Raw genomic sequence first — 25,840 nt, 5'->3', positions numbered from 1 at the left:
GTGTCTGTGTGTGTTGGGAGGGAACAAAGTGCTGGGACATGCTGAAGAATTTAAAGCGTCCACACATTCTCCTTTTCAGATGTTGACAAATTCATTGAGAGAAACAAATATTTACACTTGTTTTACACATTATCTCAGGACATGTGCTTTTTTATACCAGTAGCAACTGAAAGGGGTGAACAGTACAATATATGTAAGTTCCTAATGTATTTAATGTATTGTGTATTTGTACATAAAATAAAATTACATATATAAATATATGGGGGCACCGGTCCTTCACAGGGCGACACACACACACACACATTCACTCACGCTCTCACACCTACGGACACTTTTTAGTCAGCAATCCACATACCAATGTGTGTTTTTGGACTGTGGAAGAAACCGGAGCACCCGGAGGAAACCCACGCGGACACAGGGAGAACACACCACACTCCTCACAGATAGTCACCCGGAGGAAACCCACGTAGACACAGGGAGAACACACCACACTCCTCACAGACAGTCACCCGGAGCGGGACATGAACGCACAACCTCCAGGTCCCTGGAGCTGTGTGACTGCACCAACGTGCCGCCCAATGTTTAAATTAGAATCTCTAAATTTCTTGATTAAAAAACAACAAAGCTTGGACACAAGCTTTAATTGAGAAGACTGCAGTGTGTAGCTCCGACAATAAAACACCTCCATTTTCAGCTTCAATAACTTTAGAAGCCAGGCATGGAAAAAAATGTATAAAAATGTATTCATTTTTTTATTATTAATTAACATATTCATTCATTCATTCATTCATTATCTGTAAGCGCTTATTCAGTTCAGGGTCGCGGTGGGTCCAGAGCCTACCTGGAATCATTGCGCGCAAGGTGGGAATACACCCTGGAGGGGGCGCCAGTCCTTCACAGAGCAACCCACATACTCACACATTCACTCACACACTCACACCTATGGACACTTCTGAGTCGCCAATCCACCTACCAACGTGTGTTTTTGGACTGTGGGAGGAAACCGGAGCACCCGGAGGAAACCCACGCGGACACAGGGAGAACACACCACACTCCTCACAGACAGTCACCCGGAGGAAACCCACGCGGACACAGGGAGAACACACCACACTCCTCACAGACAGTCACCCGGAGGAAACCCACGCAGACACAGGGAGAACACACCACACTCCTCACAGACAGTCACCCAGAGGAAACTCACACAGACACAGGGAGAACACACCACACTCCTCACAGACAGTGCCCTCACAGACAGCGCCTCCTCCAGGGTGTGATCCCTCCTTGCACCCAGTGATTCCAGGTAGGCTCCGGACCCTCCGTGACCCTGAACTGGATAAGCGGTTAAAGACGATGAATGAATGAATGAATGAATGAATGAATGCTGATTGATGGGAAGAGGGAGAGTTAGGCTGTGCATAAGGCCAGTTTGCCCTTAGTAACTCTGCCTCACAATCCCCATCATCATCATAGTAGAAGAATTGGAATAATAATATTACTTGTAGAAATCGAACCTTAAAATTCTTTACAAGCAGGTGCTAGAGTTTAACCGTACAATCAAAATAAATGTTCCTTCAGAGCAGCAACTTACTTTATGGTCCAATTCGCATACACACACACACACACACACACACACACACACACACACACACACACACACACAAAAGCTGATACACATGAATACATGGACCCTGGGACAGGGGCCTCCTACACCCTGACTATACCCTGCCCTAGCCACCATGCCACAGTGCTTTCACACACACACACACACACACACACACACGTGTGCTCTTTTGCTCTCTCTCTCTCTCTCTCTCTCACTCACACACACACACACACACTCTCCGCTTTCTTTAAGCAGATGCTTTGCTTCAGGCATACTAAGTAGGTGACACATTGTATAAATAACATCCTGCATGATCACAGGGGAAGACCCTGTTGTGGACCACTTACTTTTATGTGTGTGTGTATGTGTGTAAGAATATAATGTTTGTTGCATGTTGCTCTTAGAGAAGCAAGTGTGTCTCTGTTTCTCAAAGGTCTGCGAAGTGCTTATGGTTCAACAAACAAACTCTCACAGACACACACCTTCGCGCTGTGTCTCTGCATCTCTGTCTGTGAGCCGTAAGCTCTGTGGGCGGAATAGGAATTACAGGGTGGGTGGAAAGAAGGAGAGAGAACGATGAGAGAGAGAGAGAGAGAGAGAGAAAGAAGAGGGAAAGGAGTTAGAAAGTGAGAGAGAGACAGAGCACAGGGATAGAAAGTGAGAGAGGAGAGAGAAGGAGTCTGGGAAAAGCATTGCAAGTGCACTACAAGTGAGAGGAGAGAGAGAGAGAGAGAGCACAACGGGAACGAGAAAGAGGAGACAAAAGAGTGACAAGAGAGAGCGAGTGAGAATCCGCAGAAGAAGCCCTGCGAGTGCGTTGCACAAGAGAGAGAGAGCGAGCGAGGGAGAGAGAGAGAGAGAGAGAGAGAGAGAGAGAGAGGAGGAGGAGGAGAGAAATCAAGCAAGTGAGCAAGCAAGAGACGGGAGAGAAAGCGAGAGAGAGGGTCTGTGGAAGAAGCGTCACAAGTTCAGAGATAGCGACGGAGACTGAGACAAGCTGTGGACACGGACTCTCACGTGCACGCTCACACACACTCTCTCTCTCACACACACACACACACAGGCACACACACACACAGAGCCAGTGGATGGAGGTGTTTACGGAGTGTGCGGTGGCCTGACGTCTGAGTGTTCTGTTGAGTCTCACACTGCCATAGATGGAGCAAACTTTGAGCATCAAGCCTGATGGAGTGAGTGCCCTTCTTTATCAGTCTTCCCTGTTGTGTTTGTGTCTGGATTATCTCTGTGTTATTGTCATGGATTCTCTCTTTGTTGGTGTTCTGAATTCACAGATTTTCTGTTCTGGATTCTCATTGTGTAAGGATTCTGTATTCTCTGTGTTAGTGATCTTTGAGCTGTGGATTCTCAGGTTTATTTTATATTCTGGACTTTCTCTGATTCAGTGTTCTAGATTCGTCCTGTGTTAGTGTTCTGTCTTTGGTATTTTAGTGTTCTGGATTTGTCTCCGTGTTCATGTTTTGGATTCCGTCTGTGTTTGGTTTCTGGATTTCCTTTGTTTGGGTTCTGGATTCGCTCTGGGTTCATGTTCTTAATTATCCCTGTTTTAGTTCTCCGGGATATTTTTCTGGATTGCATCTGGGTTAGTGTTCTCTCTGTTTTAGTGTTCTGGATTTCCTGTATGTTTGGGTTATGGATTAACTCTGTGTTACAGTTCTGGATTTCCTTTGGGTTTAGGTTCTGTATTAATTAATTAATTGTTCCCTATTCCTCCCGTTTGAGTTCTGGATTATCTCTGGGCTAGTGTTCTAGATTTCCTCTGGGTTTGGGTTCTGGATTATGTCTGGGCTAGTGTTCTGGATTCCCTCTGTGTTTGGGTTATGGATTAACTCTGTGTTACAGTTCTGGATTTCCTTTGGGTTTAGGTTCTGGATTCTCTCCATGTTAATTGTTCACCATTCCTCCCGTTTGGGTTCTGGATTATCTCTGGGTTAGATCTCTGGATTCACTCTGTGTTTGGGTTCTGGATTATCTCTGGGTTAGTGTTCTAGATTTCCTCTGTGTTTGGGTTCTGGATTATCTCTGGGTTAGTGTTTTAGATTTCCTCTGTGTTTGAGTTCTGGATTATCTCTGGGTTAGTGTTCCCCATTCCTCCCGTTTGGGTTCTGGATTATCTCTGGGCTGGTGTTCTAGATATCCTCTGTGTTTGGGTTCTGGAATATGTCTGGGTTAGTGTTCCCCATTCCTCCCATTTGGGTTCTGGATTATCTCTGGTTTGGATTTCTGCATTCACTCTGTGTTTGGGTTCTGGAATATCTCTGGGCTCTGGCTCTTGTTCTTCTCTGTGTTGTCTCTATGTATTCTCTCTGTGTTTGGGCTCAGGTTTCTCTCTGTGTTCCTGTGTATGTGTTCAGGATTAGAGAGCTTAGTTGTATCAGTAAGGGCTCATGCTTTTTTCACACTGCTCTCACAAGTGCCTGTGTAGTCATGCTGTGGAATGCACAGATCTTGTGGCATGGAAGGTGCTCTTTGTTGTTAAAGCTAGCGCCACTCATTCTGTCATTTGTATATGTGTTTATGGGAACATATGTTTCAGTTGTATTTATTAATTTGTCAGTTTTGTTTTCCTATTACATAAGCTGTAAGCCTTTCTGAACTTGAGTGTATCACTCTGCTATAATTCTGCTCTCTGGTCATCAGAAATGTATTTGTTCTTTTGATCTTTACGTTTGTGTCAAATTCACAAGTGCAATGTTTGATATTCTTTGAAATTCTAACTTGAATGTGTTTAATTTTGCATAGTGTTCATTGTCAGAAAACTTTTCTACCCTGTTATAAACTGTTTCACTATGTTATAAACCTTGACCTTAATGGTATTGTGATCACGGCTCCTCTGCTGGCAAACCAAGGGTTAAAAAGCCATCGTGAGGCCCTCCAAAGGTAACTCTGTTTCATACGGACTGAAATGGACAAATCCTCTGTACTTCTCTCATTTAGATATGGATTTTGCAATTTTCCACTGAACTCCTAAAGCACTAGTTTTGCATGGTTTCCATATTTAGCCCAGAACTGAACAATGTCATTCCAAGCTGTTCCCTTCAGGGTCTCTCACTTCTTTCACTCCCTTCTGTTCCCAGAGAGCAAACATATTTGTATAATTTGGAATCCATTAAATCTGGTGATTGAAATGGAGATGAATAATAAATGGCCCCCCTGCCATCTTGTCTTTACCTTTTCAGTCTCGCACCAAATGCTAACAGTTCATTACTTCAAGCAAAATGTCATGTTCATTACTGAATTTCAAACACTGAATATTAAATAAATGAGTTCTGTGCAAACATCTGGAATACATGGAACAACTGAATGTTCTAAATTAAGCAATAACTATTGTAATATAATAATAATAATAATATTTACAATGCACTTTTAAAGGCACATCGCTACAGATGATTGTTTATAAATGATACAGAGGATTAAAATATAATATAAAAGTAAATTCAGTTTTCTGAAGTGATTATTCATTTTATTATTTTATACATTTTCCCTACTTTCTGAACTGTCTGTCCATCTGCGACCTCTAGGGAAACTACAGTCCTGAGAACTCAGCTCAGAAGAGACATGATTATTAGACCAAAACATATTAAATATTTTAGAGATTTTAGCTTTTTCTGTCATTAGCAAACACAAATGTTCAGACTTTTAAACCCCCCTGTATGGGGTCTTTAAGCTGTGGTTTAGCCAATATATAATGCAGATTTGTTCCATGCTTTTCCTGTATGAATATTCAAGCTGATTTTAATAATTCCTTGTCATGAATATTCAGCCCAAGCTTTCTTTAATTGGATTTAAGAGTTAATGATGTCTCACTGTCATTGGAGGTTCTTTCTCACAACCTCACGTTGTGTGTGTGGGGTGTTATACCGGGGATAGTTGACACAGCAGAGGGCAGCATTACGGCAGGTTTGTGTTCTCCTGGCTTTCTGACTGTGTGTGTGTGTGTGTGTGTGTGTGTGTGAGAGAGAGAGAGAGAGAGAGAGAGAGAGAGAGAGACTGGTTCTTGAACTTTTATCCTATCTACATATCACAATAGCAGTAAATAGACTGCAGATGCTCAAGAACCTGCCCTTTCTCCTTGATGAAATTCTTGCAAAGTCTCAGCCCAGTTCCTTTTCAGATGAGGATATTAAATCACTATGAATGCAAAAGCTGAATTAGACATGAGTCATTACTAAATCCTGAAATGTGGCAAGTGCTGTTTTTTTTTTTCAAACTAGGCCAGTGTCCACTTGTGGAAATAACCTAACACCTTTTTATCACATAATTTTAACATAAAGGCAAAGACTTGCCCTTATAACTTCATTCATTATCTGTAAGTGCTTATCCAGTTCAGGGTTCCAGTGTCTACTTGGAATCATTGGGCACAAGGCGGGAATGCACCCTGGAGGGGGCGCCAGTCCTTCACTGGGCAACACAGACACACTCACACTTTTGAGTCGCCAATCCACCTACCAACGTGTGTTTTTGGACTGTGGGAGGAAACCCACGCAGACACAGGGAGAACACACCACACTCTTCACAGACAGTCACCCAGAGCGGGAATCGAACCCACAACCTCCAGGTCCCTGGGGCTGTGTGACGCTACCTGCTGTGCCACCGTGCCGCCCCCTCCCCCAATAACTTATTGAGAATAAACATTTGACCCGTTAAAAATGTAAAGCACCGATTGAACTGAATCATCAGAGGTGGCATGTTTAATAACCTGTTTAATCAGTCTGTTTTAATCTGGAAACAGGCATTTCTCGTTATCATTAGTTCAGCCAAACCTTGCCCTTTTAATAAGCATGGCAGCAGTTATCTTAAATATATCTCAAATTCTTTTTTGCTAGTTTGATGTCATTTAAAGACTAAGCACCACTTAATGGACCTCCATGAATATTTCACATTATTGTAGTTACTGACATATATAAGTATGAATTAAAATGAAAATAGCAGCTTAATTTGCTTTAAAACTGACAATTTTATTAAATTGACGGAAAAACCCGAGCTCGCTACGGAAATTCTCGAACGCATCCGCGACGTCACTGGTGGACAACAGCTGAACAACGCCGCGGTAAAACACCGTTATGACTGACTGTTATGACAGTATCTAGCTAAATAACCAACATTATTCATGACAATAGCCTAGCAATAAGCTAAACTGAAATTTAGAGGTACCGTTATTCTTGTAAATGTGATCAAAGTCGAACTCGAATTCATCCGACACTATAAACCTCCGTAATGCAGCTACGTAGCCGAGTATAATCTGAGCCACCGAGTTTAGCGAGTCAAGCTAACGTTAACTAACACCAACTAAAACAGGCGAAGTGAGTGTCCTTACCCTGTTTACCTCCATGTTACAGAGGCTCTTGAACACCTTTCGTTGGTTTCCTTACATGTCCATATTGTTGGAAAAGTGCCAGTAAAATGAGCTACAGATAACGGAGTGAGCGGATGGTCCTTTCCAAAGTGCCCGTTTAAAGTTGACAAATTTAGTCTATTTTCTGGATATTTTGGGATCTTTGGGCCATTTGTGCACAGATGTCCCACTGTACATTGAATGATTGCAGCCAAAAACAACACACCTTTTCGACATTTTGCATTAAATTAAGTGCAGCTTCTAGAGTTGTTGTCCACCATCTACGTCACAGGCAAGACGCCTATTAGAGTTTCCCAACACCGTTGAGGGGGGGACCAACGGTCTTTTAAACCTTATTCCTTGAATTAGTGAGAAATAACATGTTTTCTGACTATCAATAAACACAAGTTAGGAACTCAAACTCCACTGTATTTATTTGTTTGACACTTTCATATCGTTGGTGCTTAGCCTTTAATATTAATTAATGATATGTATATAGTGCTTTTAGTTACCCAAAGATGGTGATTAAAATGGAAGTAAACATGTCAGAGACATGTATAAAATAAAAAGGGGTCAACATCTAGGGTGGTGCACTTACCTTAGACCTTTCCCTTTAAAGAGTGCTGATCTTTTATGTCCGTGGACTGTTGCTTACAGGGCTGTATAAAGATAAAGCCCTCCTGACTGAGTGTAGGAGTGCGCTTGAGTGGTAAATGTATTCAGATCAAATCAAATCAAAGTTTTATTTGTCACATACAGAGCCATACATGCTACAACTAGCAGTGAAATGCTTTGATGTCAGCTCACGTCCATGAAAACCAAAGATATCAGCATCTCTTTATAAGATAAAGAGATTAAAAATAAAGATACATGAGGGTAAATCAAGAGAGATCTGAAATAAACATGAGATAAAAGTATATATACACAGAAGTAACACTATAATATAACAAAAATTTGAAAATGTCATGGTAAACAAAAGATCTAAAATGAACACAGAATAAGATAAAGATATAAACAAAGATAACACTGTAATAAAGCTAAGGGAAATGTGCAAAAGTGGATGGGCAGCTTTGAGCAGGAGGTAGTGGAGAGTGATAAATGTCCAGTGCGTGGGGGTGCGGGGGACGGCGACTTTGTGTGTGTGTGTGTTATGGCATGTTTTACAGGGTAAGAGATAATAGTCCATTGTTAGAATGACTGAGGACATTCACAATCTCTGAGCCTTGGTCACTGTAGCATCTGTAATCAAGAACTTAACATCCCTACCTGACCTCAGTACTGGTATCGTGGCTGAATACATTCAAAACATCTAGTGTAAAGCCTCAAGTCTGTTACTGCAACAAAGAAGGACAAACTACCTATTAATACGCCTAATCTAAGCTCTGAAAAGATGTTGCATGAGCAGTTGTCCATAAACTGTTGGCCACATAGTGGTGGTAGATGACGTTAATGAATTTCTTGGCAAGAAACATAATGCTGTGTATCCAACCCTAGTGATGAAGTCATATTGCCCTGATCATGAGATTCCTGCTGGCATGTCTAATTATGGTGTGCTTTTCCTGAAGAATACACTGGGAAATGTGGCTGACCTTCATAGATTAAGAGCACATTCCTTTTGTATTGAGCCATCCTTCAGCCCTCGATCCATTCAACACCTCGCTTTATTGTTGGGATTCCTTCTCTGGTAGTGTTTAAGTGTTGTTTCTAAATATCGCGCAGTTGTGTATCTTCAGCAGACTCAGCGTCCGCTTGAACTAGTCCATCTGGTTAAGCACATGCTGATGCTGGGCAATACATCCACCAGCATATAATTTTCCCTTTGTTTTGAATTGTTATTTTGAAGAACTGTGGGTTATTTAGATACCCAGAAACTATGGCTTTCTGGAGCTTGTTGAAATATGAGAAGTACAGAAGGGTTCAAGCGATGATGTTGTCGACTGAGTGCGGTGCTCCTCTGAATCCAGCTCACTGGGGGAATAGTAGTTGAGGGGATGGTTGCTTGATAATGAAAGTTGACCATATATTTTTAGACTAATATGTTGTCACTGATTATGTTTGTGGACGGCAAGAGCTGTTTTAGCCGTCAGCCTTAATTCAGTTATGTCAGATATGCGCTCCTTGGACAGCTATTTTATATATATTATATATATAGCTTATAAAATGACCATAAAATTGAATCTATATGTTATTAATCTGGTTTAGATTATAACTGAGACTGGTCTACATGTGTCAATTTATCAAGAGTTGTTTACCTTTAACCGTGCACATTTATTATGTCCAGTTCCATATGTTCATTTTAAATATCTTTGTTCATTCAGTGACAAAGTTAGAAATTCTACCTTAAAATGACATCTTCAAAATTATAGAGCTACCGTTGTAGTTACTCCAGGTTCAACACTGTTGAAACTGCACTGTGTAACTTTTGGAGGAGTGTAAGAAACCTCCAGATGATGCTCGAACCCAGGACCTCAGCACCCTATAGCTGTGTAGCAGCAGCTCTACCTGTTGTGCCACCATGCCCTGCCATTAAATTAATCATTCATTCATTTGCTGTCTGTAAGCGCTTATCCAATTCAGGGTCGCGGTGGGTCCAGAGCCTACCCGGAATCACTGGGCGCAAGGCGGGGACACACCCTGGAGGGGGCACCAGTTTTTTGCAGGGTGACACACACTCACACCTATGGACACTTTTAAGTTGGTAATCCACATTCCAGCGTGTGTTTTTGGCCTGTGGGAGGAAACCCACGTGAACACGGGGAGAACACACCAAATCCCTGGAGCTGTATGACAGCACACTACGTGTTGCGCCAACGTGCTACCCTTTAAATTAATCAGTTAGTTCAAAATATAATTCATTCATTCATTCATTATCTGTAACCCTTATCCAGTTCAGGGTCGCAGTGGGTCCAGAGCCTACCTGGAATCATTGGGCACGAGGCGGGAACACACCCTGGTGGGGACGCCAGTCCTTCGCAGGGTAACTTCAAAATATAAAATAAAATAAATAATATGTACTGTGTATTTTCATATAACTATATAATACTTTAATTTTACTATTATCTTTGCCATAATATAATTACTAAAGCATAGAGAGTGAAATGGTGTATTAATATAAATATGAATCAGAATAATAAACTAAGCCTTATTGTTTTAAGTGAATCTTCATGGTAGAGCTGTCAGTTCTGATGATATCCCCATGGATGAATGAAATGAAATCAAGAATATCTGGAGTTAATTCCAAAAAATTTAAGAAAAGTCACAAAAGTGTGTGTGTGTGTGTGTGTGTGTGTGTGTGTGTGCTATTTTTTCAGTCTGCATTCCAGAGGACTGGATATTATTGTTAGGTTCTGGAGCATTTAGTGGGGTTATCAATCAATCAAACATCATAAATTTAGCATATTTTTGAATTATAGTTTTGCATATTTCCACATTTTTCCACTTTAAATATGTATTTATACTGTATTTACCTCAAACTGTAAAGTTGAGAGCTAATTTATTCAACTGCAGTTGTCAATACTGTTGTTAAAATAGTTCCACCTATACTGGAAGTCTGTGGAGTGTCTCAGTAACGTCACATGATAAACCACACGTCCATTTCCCAGCCTAAAAATCTGTCTACAACGCAGAAAAGCTTAGATGTATTTATTGCTCAGTAATTGCAGTGTATCAAGTCTCCCAGTTGGGAAAATATCTGTTTGCCTCCGCAGGCATCTACCACCATAAAGGTGGTGGTATTCAGCTACTTGGTGCAATGGTAGAATATTGGATTTCTCTAAGTTTTTTTTCTCTAAGATTTTTGAAATCTGGAATTCTAAGTTTAAAAGAGAGCTTCAAAGTTAATAAAAAATAATGAGATACCCTTATTTATTCTTCACTGCAGCCAGGGAGCTTCAACATAGGGATACACAATATGAACAATATAAAAACCACAGAAACACTGCCAAGAAAATACAAGAAACAAGACATCACCGTCAAACATAAACCTCTTAATTTTGTCAATATTAGTTTTAAAGTCTATAACGAAGGACAGTCATTGAAGTCAGTGAAAATGTGTTTAAAAATCATATTGTTGTTATTGAATTTTTTTTTATTGCAATATATATTGATATAGAATTTTTGTCCAGGACTAGCACATTTACAAACATTTTACCCATTCATTTACAATAAGAATTTTGACTCTTTATTACTTTAAAAATAGATTAATAATCAGTTTAACGTTTAATAAAATATATCCATATTTTAAAAACTAATTTCAAATATTTGCTGAATGGTAAAAAAAAAGGGGCTAAACATTTGTAGGGCGGCACGGTGGTGCAGCAGGTAGGTGTCGCAGTCACACAGCTCCAGGGACCTGGAGGTTGTGGGTTCGATTCCTTCTCCGGGTGACTGTCTGTGAGGAGTGTGGTGTGTTCTCCCTGTGTCTTCGTGGGTTTCCTCCGGGTGACTGTCTGTGAAGAGTGTGGTGTGTTCTCCCTGTGTCTGCGTGGGTTTCCTCCGGGTGACTGTCTGTGAGGAGTGTGGTGTGTTCTCCCTGTGTCTTCGTGGGTTTCCTCCGGGTGACTGTCTGTGAAGAGTGTGGTGTGTTCTCCCTGTGTCTTCGTGGATTTCCTCCGGGTGACTGTCTGTGAGGAGTGTGGTGTGTTCTCCCTGTGTCTGCGTGAGTTTCCTCCGGGTGCTCCGGTTTCCTCCCACAGTCCAAAAACACACGTTGGTAGGTGGATTGGCGACTCAAAAATGTCCGTAGGTGTGAGTGTGTGAGTGAATGTGTGTAGGTGTGTGTCTGTGTTGCCCTGTGAAGGACTGGTGCCCCCTCCAGGGTGTATTCCCACCTTGCGCCCAATGATTCCAGGTAGTATCTGGACGCACCTCGACCCTGAACTGGATAAGCGCTTACAGATATAATAAACAGAATAACAATTATAAATCATATCATAATAAATAATATAATTACAGAATAAACATTTGTACCATTTTAACTGATAGAACGATGAGGTTATTTGTAAGATATGCCACTTCGGTATTAAAATATAGCATTAGTACAATCACAATGAATTACGGCTTGTGAAGCCAACATCCACAATTATCAGGTGATGGAAGTCAACAAACTTTGCTCTCTCTGTGAGCAGTGAGCAGAGGTGATGTGTGGTGGCCTGAGGATGTAATTGTGGGGTAATCTGTTCAATGTTGGTGAAGGATAATTTGCCCATCAGCGTGTTCTGTGGTGAGGTGATGGCCATCGACTCAGGATTCCTGGCACTGCCCCTGGGGTCTTGTGGTAGCTGACTGTCCACAGCACGAGCTGCAGAAATTTGACAGCGTGGCCCAACATCTTGGAAAGCTGCCTTGGATTGTGACAGGTCAGCCATCATTGACAGTTAATGGGCCCTGGTTAACGTTAGTGTATGTTACTGACATCAGAAATTCTCATTAGTTCAAATGACTACAGAAACTAGACTCAGAAATGCTGTATAAATAAATAAATCTGTATTTGCATGTTCAACTCCATCTCATCACGAGAATGGAAATGACTCAGATTTGGAGTTATAAGGTTAGGGTACATGAGGTAAACTCATTTCTGTCACCGTGTGTAGTTTATGTTTTGACATTAGATTTAGAGAACTTCTACAGTTGGACTTCAACCTTTGGAGCTTTAGAGCTAAATGATCTCTTCACAAAGTCAGACAGACCTCATTACAGAGAGAGCTGAGACTGAAGCATGGGGATCAAGTGCATTTTAAACTGAATTTACAATTTAGGAACACAAAGAATGAGAAAATACCCTCAGATCCCTGATTGTTAAATAAATGAATGGTGGTTTCTGACATTTGCGCTGCACTTTAGAGATAATGGACTATGAAAAAGAAATAAACAAATGGAAGACCTTTTGCAGGACATTGAAAAATATTGCATGGGTGAATTACCATTTCTTTTGATGTGAGGAACCATAAAATGTCAATTTATTTCTACTGTAATTCATTCAAAGATTCCAAAGAGTTAAAAACCATACATTGCTCCCTCCAGCCAAGAAAGCTTACAGCAGCCTAATATTTTGAGTGTTTTTTTTTCCACCGTGGGACAGGAAATTGCCGGCCGTTGCATGTGCAGCTTTTAAGGTGGTCCTTTGTGGTGTGTGTCAAACAGAGCCTTTGTGTCTGAAAGTCTCCCTCTGTCTGTTCTGACCTGGCCCTGCTGCAGAAACCTGGCCCATGCCATATCACCTAATGATGTGGCTTTCTTTTGGTACATCCCCCTTTTTTCTACAGCTGAAAAACCATGACCCAGAGCACTCCAGAACCTCCTCCAGACTCCTCAACCTTCCCACCATGTCAAGGATCCCTTTTTTTGGCCTCCTTAAGTGCCTTTGTGAGTTCCACCACAGGGAAGTGAGATGTTTTATGTTTGGGAATGAAGACGGATGCTTATTTGAAGTGCGAGCAAGGCATTGGGCTGGTGCTCGCTGGGAGCCTGGGGTTTTCTGGCCTTTCACTGGTGGATTTATTTGGCTTGAGACTGGGCCAGGTATGGTGAAACGGTGGAGTAAGCATTTTTGGAGTCCTGAGAGGGAGAAATGCTAGTCTGTGGTGATTTCATTCCACACAATGAATAAGAGCAGAGTGAGACAGGTGTTCTCTTAGTCACTGCACAAATCAAACAAAAGGGAGCGACGAGAGATAAAGCGAAAGAATTCTGTTTTCCTTGTCTCCTGGATTCCTCACTAACTAAACTCAGACCCACTTCCTGCCGAGAGCCGCCGTTGCCATAGAAACAGCCCAGGAGTCAAAATGGAACTTCCTCGTCAGTTTGAAAGAGTGGTTTCTGACTATGTGTGTGTGTGTGTGTGTGAGAGAGTGTGGGTTGAGCGTGTCTGCTCTTGCTGTAGAGGAATGACTGGGTTGCCTAGGCGTGTGTGTGAGGCATGGCTCCAGCTGTGGTGCCGCAGCGTCCCTGTGTGCTCTCAGCTCAGGTAAATGAGGGACGTTTACCTCCATAAAGAGTGCAACATGAGTTTGAAGAAGAGACTTTCCTTCAAAAGAATCAGCAACTTCAACACGGTGAGTGCGAGAGTTTACGCTGCGGCTCCACTCACTGCAGCACTTTCTCAATTCAGTTCAGTTAATTCAAGTCAGTTCAATTCAGTTTAATTCAGTTCAGTTCATCAAAAGAGTCATCAAAAAATCGTTTCAACATTAATGCCGAGTGTTAATGTAGATAACAGCTGTTTTAATACAGTGTTGTCTCTATGTTTTTCATTGTTTAGTTAACTATACCATAACTACTGCGGAAATTAGTGTGTAAATTGAATTATTTTACCTCTTTTATCTTTTATTTTAGTTCTGTTCACATCAGATTCATTTACTTTAGTTATATTCAGTTCATATTAATTTAATTTTGTTCCATGACTGTAGAAAAGTATTTTTAGTTCAGTTCAGTTCAAATTGTTTAGTTCAGTTCAGTTCAAATCACATTGTTCCATTCAGTTCACACCTTTTCACTTACTCTGAATTCAGATCCAGATTTTTTGGCATCAAAATATTGACTACTGTTGTCTTGTGTTGTAAACTCCATCTATTCATAACTGAACTGACCGCATTTTATTGTGTTTCTTTTTTCCTTTCATCCCTCTCTCTGCTTTCTCTCTCCCTTTTCTTCTTCTATTCTCCCAGTTCCTCTGTGACTCTGTAAGTGGTCCTCCCAGACCTAGCGGCTCTAATACTAGTTATACGAGGTCCAAATGTGCAATTAATGAAGTAACTTTGAAATCTCCCAGATTTACTGAGAGAATGGAAGGGTTTGAACACACCTGGACTTGTCTTGGCAGTGTCCTGCTGACAGCAGCTGGTCTTGCGAAACTAAGTCCTCATACTTATGCTGTGTGTTTGTAGGGTGTAATATCAAGTGGCGTGCAATGATTAATCGGGTGAAAAGACGTGAGACCTGAGATGAAGCGCAGTCACTGAGCAAAACCAAATAGCAAACATTTGAATCTCTCTCTCTCTCTCTGTTTGTATTTCTCGCTCTGTCTTCTTTCTTGTTCCTGTCCCCTACATCTCTCTCTTCTCTCTCTCTTTCTCTTCCTTTTTTTTCTCCATCGCCTTCAGTGCCAGGTTTTATTCATTTTGAATTTAAAAGTAAACAGTGGAGTCAGTTGGTGTGGAGAATGTTCACTTGTAAGCTTCCTGTCCTTCCTCAGTGCGCTGTGCTGTGTGTGTGTGTGTGTGTGTGTGTGTGTGTGTGTGTGTGTGTACATTTTGTAGGAAAGGTTTGCTCCATTGCTCTTAAGACACATTCTGTACTGTGTTTGAAAGAGAAATCCTCTTCACATCACCCCTTCTACACACACACACACACACACACACACACAGAGAGAGTATAGAAAGTATTCACAGATGAACAGAGGTATTTGTGTTTTTCATATATTGCTTAATGCTGATTATTATGCTGTTAATCATTAGTATGCCAATAACCCCTTTATTAATAAGCCACTGTGTGTGTCTTTGTATTTGTGCACTGTGAGCACTCTGACCAGTCATATCTCCAGATGAGCAGTGCCTCTGAGTGTTCGTATGAATCAGTCCATTCATGAATACCAATAAAATACTGTGGGTCAGTGCTATTTCATTTTAATCTTAATATTCTTTTAAACCCATCTCTCATTCTCGCTCCCGCTCTTTCTCTCTCTCTCTCTCTCTCTCTCTCTCTCGCCCCCCTCTCTCTCTTTTTTCATTTTTCTTTCTTTATCTCACTCTTTCTTCTTTTCTACTTTTTCCACACCATTTATCTCTCCCCTATTCAGTTTATCTCCATCTCCTCCAGTCATGCATTATCTCTCACAATCTCTCTCTCTCTCTCTCTCTCTCTCTCTCACTCTCTCTCACTCTATCTATCTTGTTCTCTGCTTTATGTCTATCCCTGCTCCCACTTTCTCTTCCATCACTCTCTCAATCACACATACTATTTTTCTTGCTTGTTCTCCCTCTCTCTGTCTTCTGTCACTTTCTCATGTTTCCCCTCTCTCTCTCTCTCTCTCTCTCTCTCTCTCTCAGTGAAGGAGGATTAGAGCTGTAGTGTTTGTCTCTGTGCTGTTGGGCTGTGAATGACCCTCACTCTGCCTCTGAACAGAAGTGTCTTTGTGTCACTGTGTTGCGTGCATTTCTGTGTGTGTGTGTGTGTGTGTGTGTGTGTGTGTATACTTTAGTTTTGCGGGACTGTACAGTGTGTCACACACTCAGGTCCCAGCTGAGCTCTCAGACGCCCCTGTGTCATGGCCACACACATACAGATGTGCACAGAGGTTGGTTTGTGAAGACGTGGTGTGCAGATGTTTTAAAACCCCTGGTTAAAATGTGGGTTTTGTTGGTTTTCTTAAACAGATTTTCTTATATGTTAAGTATGGTATGGACCTGGAGCTTGTAGCTCACTCACACGTTCACTGACACACATTCACTCTCATTTGTAATAGTGACACTGTGTTCTTGATGCTACGTTTATATAGATGTAAACACACACATGAAATAAACAGACAGTCAGGACAGATTTGTTGGTCCTGTTTCTTTACTGGTTTTCCTAGGAAGTCAGGGCATTGTACAAACACACACACACACACACACACACACACTCAGGGTGGTGAGAGAGAGAGAGGTGTATTCTGTGTATGTCTCAGCTCTGCTGTTTTTCTATCTGCTCGTTTTCTTCAAACAGTTGTAAATTTTGTTCTGGTAAAATATAGACTTTGGCAGCATGGTCTCATTTAATGATGTCAGCACAGCATGTGATGTGTGTGTTTGTGTGGATTTGTGGGAGGAATCTCCCCCTTAAATGGAAACAGCAGTGTCAAGTGACGGCCTAAAAATACAGTTTTCACTGACAATTAAAAGTAATACAATAGCAGTAAAATATTGTGAGTGTGGGACTTATCCACGGCTGCGAGTTTGTGAGTGACTGGGTGAGTGTGTGGAATTGTCCACAGGTGTGAGTGTGTGAGTGATGGGGTGAATGTGTGGAATTGTCCACAGGTGTGAAAGTGTGAGTGACTGGGTGAGTGTGTGGAATTGTCCACAGGTGTGAGTGTGTGAGTGACTGGGTGAGTGTGTGAGTGACTGGGTGAGTGTGTGGAATTGTCCACAGGTGTGAGAGTGTGAGTGATGGGGTGAGTGTGTGGAATTGTCCACAGGTGTGAGTGTGTGAGTGATGGGGTGAATGTGTGGAATTGTCCACAGGTGTGAATGTGTGAGTGATGGGGTGAATGTGTGGAATTGTCCACAGGTGTGAATGTGTGAGTGATGGGGTGAATGTGTGGAATTGTCCACAGGTGTGAGTGTGTGAGTGACGGGGTGAGTTCGTGGAATTGTCCACAGGTGTGAAAGTGTGAGTGACTGGGTGAGTATGTGGAATTGTCCACAGGTGTGAAAGTTTGAGTGACTGGGTGAGTGTGTGGAATTGTCCACAGGTGTGAGTGTGTGAGTGATGGGGTGAATGTGTGGAATTGTCCACAGGTGTGAAAGTGTGAGTGACTGGGTGAGTGTGTGGAATTGTCCACAGGTGTGAGTGTGTGAGTGACTGGGTGAGTGTGTGGAATTGTCCACAGGTGTGAAAGTGTGAGTGACTGGGTGAGTATGTGGAATTGTCCACAGATGTGAAAGTGTGAGTGACTGGGTGAGTGTGTGGAATTGTCCACAGGTGTGAGTGTGTGAGTGATGGGGTGAATGTGTGGAATTGTCCACAGGTGTGAGTGTGTGAGTGATGGGGTGAATGTGTGGAATTGTCCACAGGTGTGAATGTGTGAGTGACGGGGTGAGTGTGTGGAATTGTCCACAAGTGTGAGAGTGTGAGTGACTGGGTGAGTGTGTGGAATTGTCCACAGGTGTGAATGTGTGAGTGATGGGGTGAATGTGTGGAATTGTCCACAGGTGTGAGTGTGTGAGTGACGGGGTGAGTTTGTGGAATTGTCCACAGGTGTGAAAGTGTGAGTGACTGGGTGAGTGTGTGGAATTGTCCACAGGTGTGAGTGTGTGAGTGATGGGGTGAATGTGTGGAATTGTCCACAGGTGTGAATGTGTGAGTGACGGGGTGAGTGTGTGGAATTGTCCACAGGTGTGAGTGTGTGAGTGACTGGGTGAGTGTGTGGAATTGTCCACAGGTGTGAATGTGTGAGTGATGGGGTGAATGTGTGGAATTGTCCACAGGTGTGAGTGTGTGAGTGACGGGGTGAGTTCGTGGAATTGTCCACAGGTGTGAAAGTGTGAGTGACTGGGTGAGTGTGTGGAATTGTCCACAGGTGTGAGTGTGTGAGTGATGGGGTGAATGTGTGGAATTGTCCACAGGTGTGAATGTGTGAGTGACGGGGTGAGTGTGTGGAATTGTCCACAGGTGTGAGAGTGTGAGTGACTGGGTGAGTGTGTGGAATTGTCCACAGGTGTGAGTGTGTGAGTGACTGGGTGAGTGTGTGGAATTGTCCACAGGTGTGAATGTGTGAGTGACTGGGTGAGTGTGTGGAATTGTCCACAGGTGTGAATGTGTGAGTGATGGGGTGAATGTGTGGAATTGTCCACAGGTGTGAGTGACGGGGTGAGTATGTGGAATTGTCCACAGGTGTGAAAGTGTGAGTGACTGGGTGAGTGTGTGGAATTGTCCACAGGTTTGAGTGTGTGAGTGATGGGGTGAATGTGTGGAATTGTCCACAGGTGTGAATGTGTGAGTGACGGGGTGAGTGTGTGGAATTGTCCACAGGTGTGAGTGTGTGAGTGACTGGGTGAGTGTGTGGAATTGTCCACAGGTGTGAATGTGTGAGTGATGGGGTGAATGTGTGGAATTGTCCACAGGTGTGAGTGTGTGAGTGACGGGGTGAGTTCGTGGAATTGTCCACAGGTGTGAAAGTGTGAGTGACTGGGTGAGTGTGTGGAATTGTCCACAGGTGTGAGTGTGTGAGTGATGGGGTGAATGTGTGGAATTGTCCACAGGTGTGAATGTGTGAGTGACTGGGTGAGTGTGTGGAATTGTCCACAGGTGTGAGTGTGTGAGTGATGGGGTGAATGTGTGGAATTGTCCACAGGTGTGAGTGTGTGAGTGATGGGGTGAGTGTATGATGTCCCGTGATAGACTGGGGCTCTGCCTGAGGTGTGTTCCTGCTTGAGCCAATTCTGGTTGAGCTCTGAACCTTCCACAAATCTGATAAGGATTAAGCAGTAACACAAGATGAATGAATGAATGAATGAATGTGTATATTGACTCTTACTGGTCTAGCATGATGTGTCTTTTTATATCGGTGTGAGGTTTTAGAAGTGCTCTTTTGGGTAGATATGAGTAGCTCGGGCAGACAGTCTCCACCAGAGAGGTGGTCAGCAGGGGAGACACTAGGTCACCATGGCAACGGAAACAAATGCAGCTGCCTGGTGATGACTCCTCCGTACTGAGGCTGTCTTTCATGCTGAAGCCTGTGTCTCTAAAAACAGCTCTGAAGCCCCTGCAGGAGGCTTGTGTGTGTGTGTGTGTGTGTGTGTATTTTGGGATTGCATTGAATCAGTGCTGAGTCAGCAATACGAGACTGTTAAAGAATGTGCTTGATCTGGAGCAGGAACTCTGAAATTTTCATATATCTACCCACATCTAATGTGTGTGTGCGTGTATGCTTGTGTGTGTGTGTGTGTGTGTGTGTGTGTGAGAGAGAGAGAGAGAGAGAGAGAGAGAGAGAGAGAGAGAGAGAGAGAGAGATCATGTGTGGTGCAGCTGTGTAAAAAGTAGATTAAAGAGTGGTTGTAAACTCAAAAATTACAATTAATAGTACTCAAAGTATTAATATTATTGTGTATTATTATGAGACAAAATTATGTTACTTTAGACCATAAACACCTTAAATCTGGGGTATAAAATGTTATTTTACTATGTAAAATTGAGTTATTAAACACTAATAAAATACAAACATCATTTTGTACCATTTATTTATTTATTGATTAATACGTATACAATACGTACCAGTCAAATGTTTGGACACATCTTCTCATTAGTCATTGGTGGAATAGGGCTAGTCACTGTACAGAACTGTGTACCAGCCCCTACCTCTGCAACAACCCAAGACATGGTCTCAAACACATTAAGAAGGAGAGCGGTTTTACAAATTAACCCTTGATGGGGGCCAGAGCTGTTCGCTGAAAATCATTCCAGGTGACGACCTCATGAAGCTGATTGAGAGTATGCAAAGGTGGCTACTTTGAAGAATCTAAGATATAAAACATATTCTGGTTTGTTTACTACATAATTCCATATGTGTTCCTTCATAGTTTTAATGTCTTCCATGTTCATTTACAATGTAGAAAATTCATTCATTCATTCATTACCTGTAAGCGCTTATCCAGTTCAGGGTCGCAGTGGGTCCAGAGCCTACCTGGAATCATTGGGCGCAAGGCGGGAACACACCCTGGAGGGGGCGCCAGTCCTTCACAGGGCAACACAGACACACACATTCACTCACACCTACGGACACTTTTGAGTCGCCAATCCACCTGTGTTTTTGGACTGTGGGAGGAAACCGGAGCACCCGGAGGAAACCCACGCAGGCATAGGGAGAACACACCAACTCCTCACAGACAGTCACCCGGAGGAAACCCACGCAGACACAGGGAGAACACACCACACTCCTCACAGACAGTCACCCGGGGGAAACCCACGCAGACACAGGGAGAACACACCAACTCCTCACAGACAGTCACCTGGAGCGGGAATCAAACCCACAACCTCCGGGCCCCTCTCCTGGCACTACCTGCTGCGCCACCGTGCCGCCAATGTAGAAAATAAAAATAATAAAAAAACATTGAATGAGAATGTGTCCAAAGTTTTGACTGCTACTGCTACTAATATTATTTTTTTTCTTTCAAAATAGATTTTAAAGGGCACTGTTTAATTTGGAAACTGTTGCTTTAAAAACTGCTGTATTGTAGCAATGTTTGCATATTGCACTTTGTTTAGAGGTCGGACATGAACGTGTTGCAATCTCATATATGAATAACCGTATAAGTGTTGACATTATGTTTGGTTACTTTTCAGAATAACAGCACCTTACATGTTGTACCTCTTTACCTTTGGCCATTAGTAAATCTGCAGTTTAACACAGGTTCATTTGATCAGTCGAATGATATTATCGGTAGACGCCATTATTACGGGACATCCAAACACACACAGAGCACGAGAGAGGAAAGTGTGTGAGGGACAGGTCTATAAAGACATGCAGCTGGAGACAGGAGGAGTATGGAAAATCCCACTAATAATTCAATATTTTGAGGTCACATATGTTTCTACTGCCAGAAAAATAGAGGGAAGCCACTGGAATGATGGAAGGATTGGGGGTGGGAGTTTGACGGAGAAGAGCCACAAAGACACAGCCTAAATATTCACATAAATACACACACAACATTCAGCACTCAAGCCGCTGCAGTTCCTTCACAGCTCTCTCAGAAATACTCACAATTAAATGCACTGTGCCTGTGTAGGTTTGACTTACAGTACAATATTTATTGACACTACTGCATTTCTCCATTTAACTACAGTTATATTTAAAGTGAAAATAATCTCAGCACCCAACAGTTGACGGTCTAACCCAACAGTCACTATTTTTGCAGAGAACACTGCTCTATAGCCTATTGCAGGGCAGCTTTGTACCGCTTTAAATGACTGGTGTTTTGATCTTAAACCCTTTTGCAAAATTAGGGAATTTGAACACCTTAAGGCTGTCTACACAGTAGCAAAAAGACTGTACACACTGTGCTGTGATGCAAATTTATATTGGATACTGCTGAGAGGAGGATTGTTAGTTTTGCATTGTAAATGACTACATTTCCCTGTTCATATTCACACATACCAATCAGTCACTGATTACGTGTGGTGATGATATCATCCGTGTCAGACAGTAGTGTGGATGCATCCTACTTTCGTACCACTAATACTGCCAAGGTATGTACTATATATGTATCTTCACTGCATCATTGCAGGATGTGATATTCGCATGGGATTCAGAGAGCGATTTTCGTTGTGTGTTTCCTTGCGTCCTATGTCCCAAAATATTCCTAACTCCTCCTTTTCTGTTTTATTATGGGTGGGAAAGTTGTCCTTCAGCACCATATTCAAACACAGACTGCTTGAACCCACCAAGGTCTTCACTGTGGTTATTGAAGCACACTTGCCTTTGACACCTCTAACTACACTACATATGGCATACACAAAGGGTAATAGCTGTTAGTGTTAAATAAAATATTGGGACACACCCTGAACGTTAATGTCAGTTCATATCACTGGACAAGAGTCAGTAGCTTCACTCGGAAGTGGAATTTCCATTAGTTTGCATGTGTGTGCTTGTGTGTGTGTGTGTTGGGTCCAGCTCTTTTTCATGTTTACACGCATTATAAGGCTGTATTTATGCGGATAAAAACCACAGAGTCAATCATTACACTTTATGGTGAATAGATGTGTTAGTGTTAGGGTTAGGCTTAACTAGTTGTGGTTTAGGGTTAGTGTTCCTAGTTATGTTGAAGGATAGGGTAAGGGTTCAAGGTTAGGGTAAAGTTATAGTATGTCTGCACAAAATAAAAGAATGTGTATGTAAGTCCCCTAAAGTCATGCAAACAAGAAAGTGTGTGTTTGTGTTATACTGCTTTTCCGCATCATTTAGGAATTAATTGCTCATCAGTCACAAACTTCACAAGAAACACCTTTTATTGATCCTTTTAGGGAAGCTACTTCTCTGCATTTGACCCATCTGTGGCAGTGAACACACAAACACACACTAGTGAGCAATTGTTCACAAACACTAGAGGTAGTGAACACACACACAAAACCGGAGCAGGCGGCTGCTTGAATTGCCAACCACCTCAGCGCCCAGTTTGGGGGTTAGTTGCCTTGCTTAAGGGCACTTCAGCCATGAATGAATGTTCTCTTGCCGGCCCCAGGAATTGAACCGGTGACGCTCCGGCCTCAAGCTCTAACCTCAAGGCCACGGCTGCCCACAAGATTACAAATACTGTCTACAATCATGCAAAAGTTTACATACCCTTGGTCACATTTTTAAGTGAAATTAAGTGAGCACATCCTCTACTAAGATCGGAGTCAGACAGGGAATGTCATGTTTATAACATATAATTCAATATTTCAGATTATTTATTTATTTAAATAAATAAATAAATACATAAATAAATAAATAAATAAATAAATAAATAAATAAATAAATAAATAAAAAAACATAAATGGGGGGTGGACGACTACTGAAGTGCAGACTGACCAATTAAATGTTTACAGGTTATCGACCAATAACGGTAGCTCTACAGTCAGCCCGTCCAATCCGAAGATTTTAGGCTACTTCACCACGCCCCCTTCTCACTCAAGCGAACCAATCGGAGTAGGGGAGGGCGGGACTAGTTTGTGAACCAAACGCTTCTCCAAATTCTATGTAAGCTCTAGAAAAACAAAATGTCCGGACGTTTGTGAAATTCCGCCCGGACACTTTTTTAAGTCTAAAAAAGAGGACATGTCCGGGTAAAAGAGGACGTCTGGTCACCTTATGTAAGCACTTATCCTATCCTTACACCTATCCTCCTCGGTCCCGAGCCGCGTAACCGTGTATCCTTCCGCCTCGCACACCAAACACGAAGTTCGCGTTACGAGGTTTACGACGCAAAACCACTTAATACGAAACAAGGCTTTATACAGTAAATGGAAGATGTGTCGTAACCACGAAAAATCGTAACTCGGGACTGACGTAACCCGAGGACCTCCTGTATACTGTCAGTATTGGGACAAACATTTATACCTCCATTTTATTTATTTTTTTGATGAACAGACAAACATAAACAGTCCATAAACAGGCAGTTTTCTGTTAAACTGCTGAGGTCAATCCTTGCCAAAATTGTAAATAGAGGACAAGGGATATTGTGATTTAAAATTGATAAAAATGTTTGATCTGAAGAAAGAAAATATGTTTATAATGTACGGTATTACGTAATTAGCTACAGTTTTATGCAAATATTTGGGAAGACAGTTCTAGAATATTCTAAGTAGTGGCAGACCATACCTTCACTTCTGTTCCTAAGGCCTGTATGTAAAAATTAGGCTGCGGAATTTGTGATGTTACATAAATTCGTGACGCTACATTAACCAGAGCCACAGCATTTTAGCTCTTAAGTCATGGATTTTATTCAAACAGCCGCCAACACATTTTTACATTTTTGGACAGCTCAGCACACTGGGACACACTAACTGCTGTGTTACGTTAGCTGACAGATGCCTGGGTTGGCTGGCTTTGGGCTGAGTGACCTTACACCGTTAAACCCTCGGACACTTGTGCCACTTGATGTCTGTTGGAGGCGAAATCATTTTTCACCTCACAAATTTATATCGGCTGATGTAATGTAATAACGTACACACACACACACACTACTGCACTAGGGGCTGTGAACACACGCCCAGCACCTGGGGTAGCGTTTGGGGGTTCAGTGCCTTGCTCAAGGGCACTTCAGCCATGGATGTTCCTGCTGGTCCTGGGGACCAAGCCTGGTCCTCCAACCATTAAGCCAAGGCTGCCCCAATCATGTAAACGGCTGTCCACGTTAACTGTCTCATTGGGTGGGGCCTAAACAGGTGAAAAGTTTATGAATCACTGAAGTTTGTACATGAAACAGCTGCGCTGTGTAATACAGAGCCTATCCGTCTGCTCTTCATCCTGCCTCTGCTTCCTCATCACTCAATTCTGTCTTAACCCTTTTGTGGTCACTCACACCCCTTTTTTTTCTTATTATTTTTTCTCTCCCTCTGATCATGTAGTCCATCTCACTCCCTTTCCTCTCCCTCATATCTTTATGACTGTATTTATCACACTAAAGCCCTGCTCTGGTGGAATCCTGATCTTAGTGTGTGTGGATGTCTGTCTGATTGTGACTCAGACAGTTCGACAGGCTCCGGGTGTAGGTCTATATGTCTGTCTCTGTATGGTTGTCTGTCTCTCTGCTGAAAATCAAGTGAAACAGTTAAAGTCAAGGCGGTTCTGATTATGATGATAATGACAAAGTGCGCGTGGGTGGGTGGATGTGTCTAATACTCAGACACTAGTCTAGAGCGTGTGAGTATGTTAATGTGTACATTAGGCTTTAGAAAAGTGTGTGGGCTCAGCTGCTATTTACGTCCATGTGGCTCCTTTTCTGGTTCCTCCTCCAACCCTAAACACTCCTGTCACTGTCTGACTGTAGTGCCTACAAGTGAAGGAAATGACTCATCAGGGTCCTGTCCCACACACACACACACACACACACACACACACACACCTTACAAACATTCGGGTTAAAGTATTTACTGTAAATCCCATACATTTCAAGAGGTTTCAAAACAATTTAAATATTTTATTATATTTATTTATATATATTTGATTTCATTAAATTGTAGTCTGGTACTTAAACAGTGGCCTAATGTCTTCAGTGCCTGCCCTTTAAAAAATACTATTGGATGGAAATTACATTGAATACTATAACTACAAACGACAAACATGAAATTCCTTCATGTTCTGTTACCACTTCACCCCATCTCCCTGTTGGGTCTCGAGCCTAACCGGAATAATTGTCTGGCTGGATCACACACACATACACACACACACACACAGGGCATCAGTCCATCACAGAGCAGTAAACGTGCCTAAACAACACACACCTTAGAATATCCTAGTTTCACCCATGTTCAGCCAGTATCGGGAATTCTGAGTGAGAACTGGGTAGTTCTGATTATGATTAACTTTAGTAAAAAGCACAAAGTATGTACATCAAAGTGATGCAACTCTATTGTTGTTTGTTGTTGTTATTATTATTATTATCATAATCATATTTGTTTTGTTATGTGGTTAGCATGTTTTAGCTTCTTTT

General features: G+C 42.2%; 1 protein-coding gene across 3 annotated transcripts in view; it reads left to right on the top strand.

Annotated features, from left to right (window-relative positions):
- Positions 1-25,840, top strand: part of rgs12b (regulator of G protein signaling 12b) — a 76,529-nt gene that overhangs the window by 25,813 nt on the left and 24,876 nt on the right. The gene's annotated exons all lie outside the window — the stretch shown is intronic.

This window comes from Hoplias malabaricus, chromosome 8, assembly GCF_029633855.1.
Source record: "Hoplias malabaricus isolate fHopMal1 chromosome 8, fHopMal1.hap1, whole genome shotgun sequence".
Classification (NCBI taxonomy): domain Eukaryota; kingdom Metazoa; phylum Chordata; class Actinopteri; order Characiformes; family Erythrinidae; genus Hoplias; species Hoplias malabaricus.
This window is presented reverse-complemented; position numbering and strand designations above follow the sequence as displayed.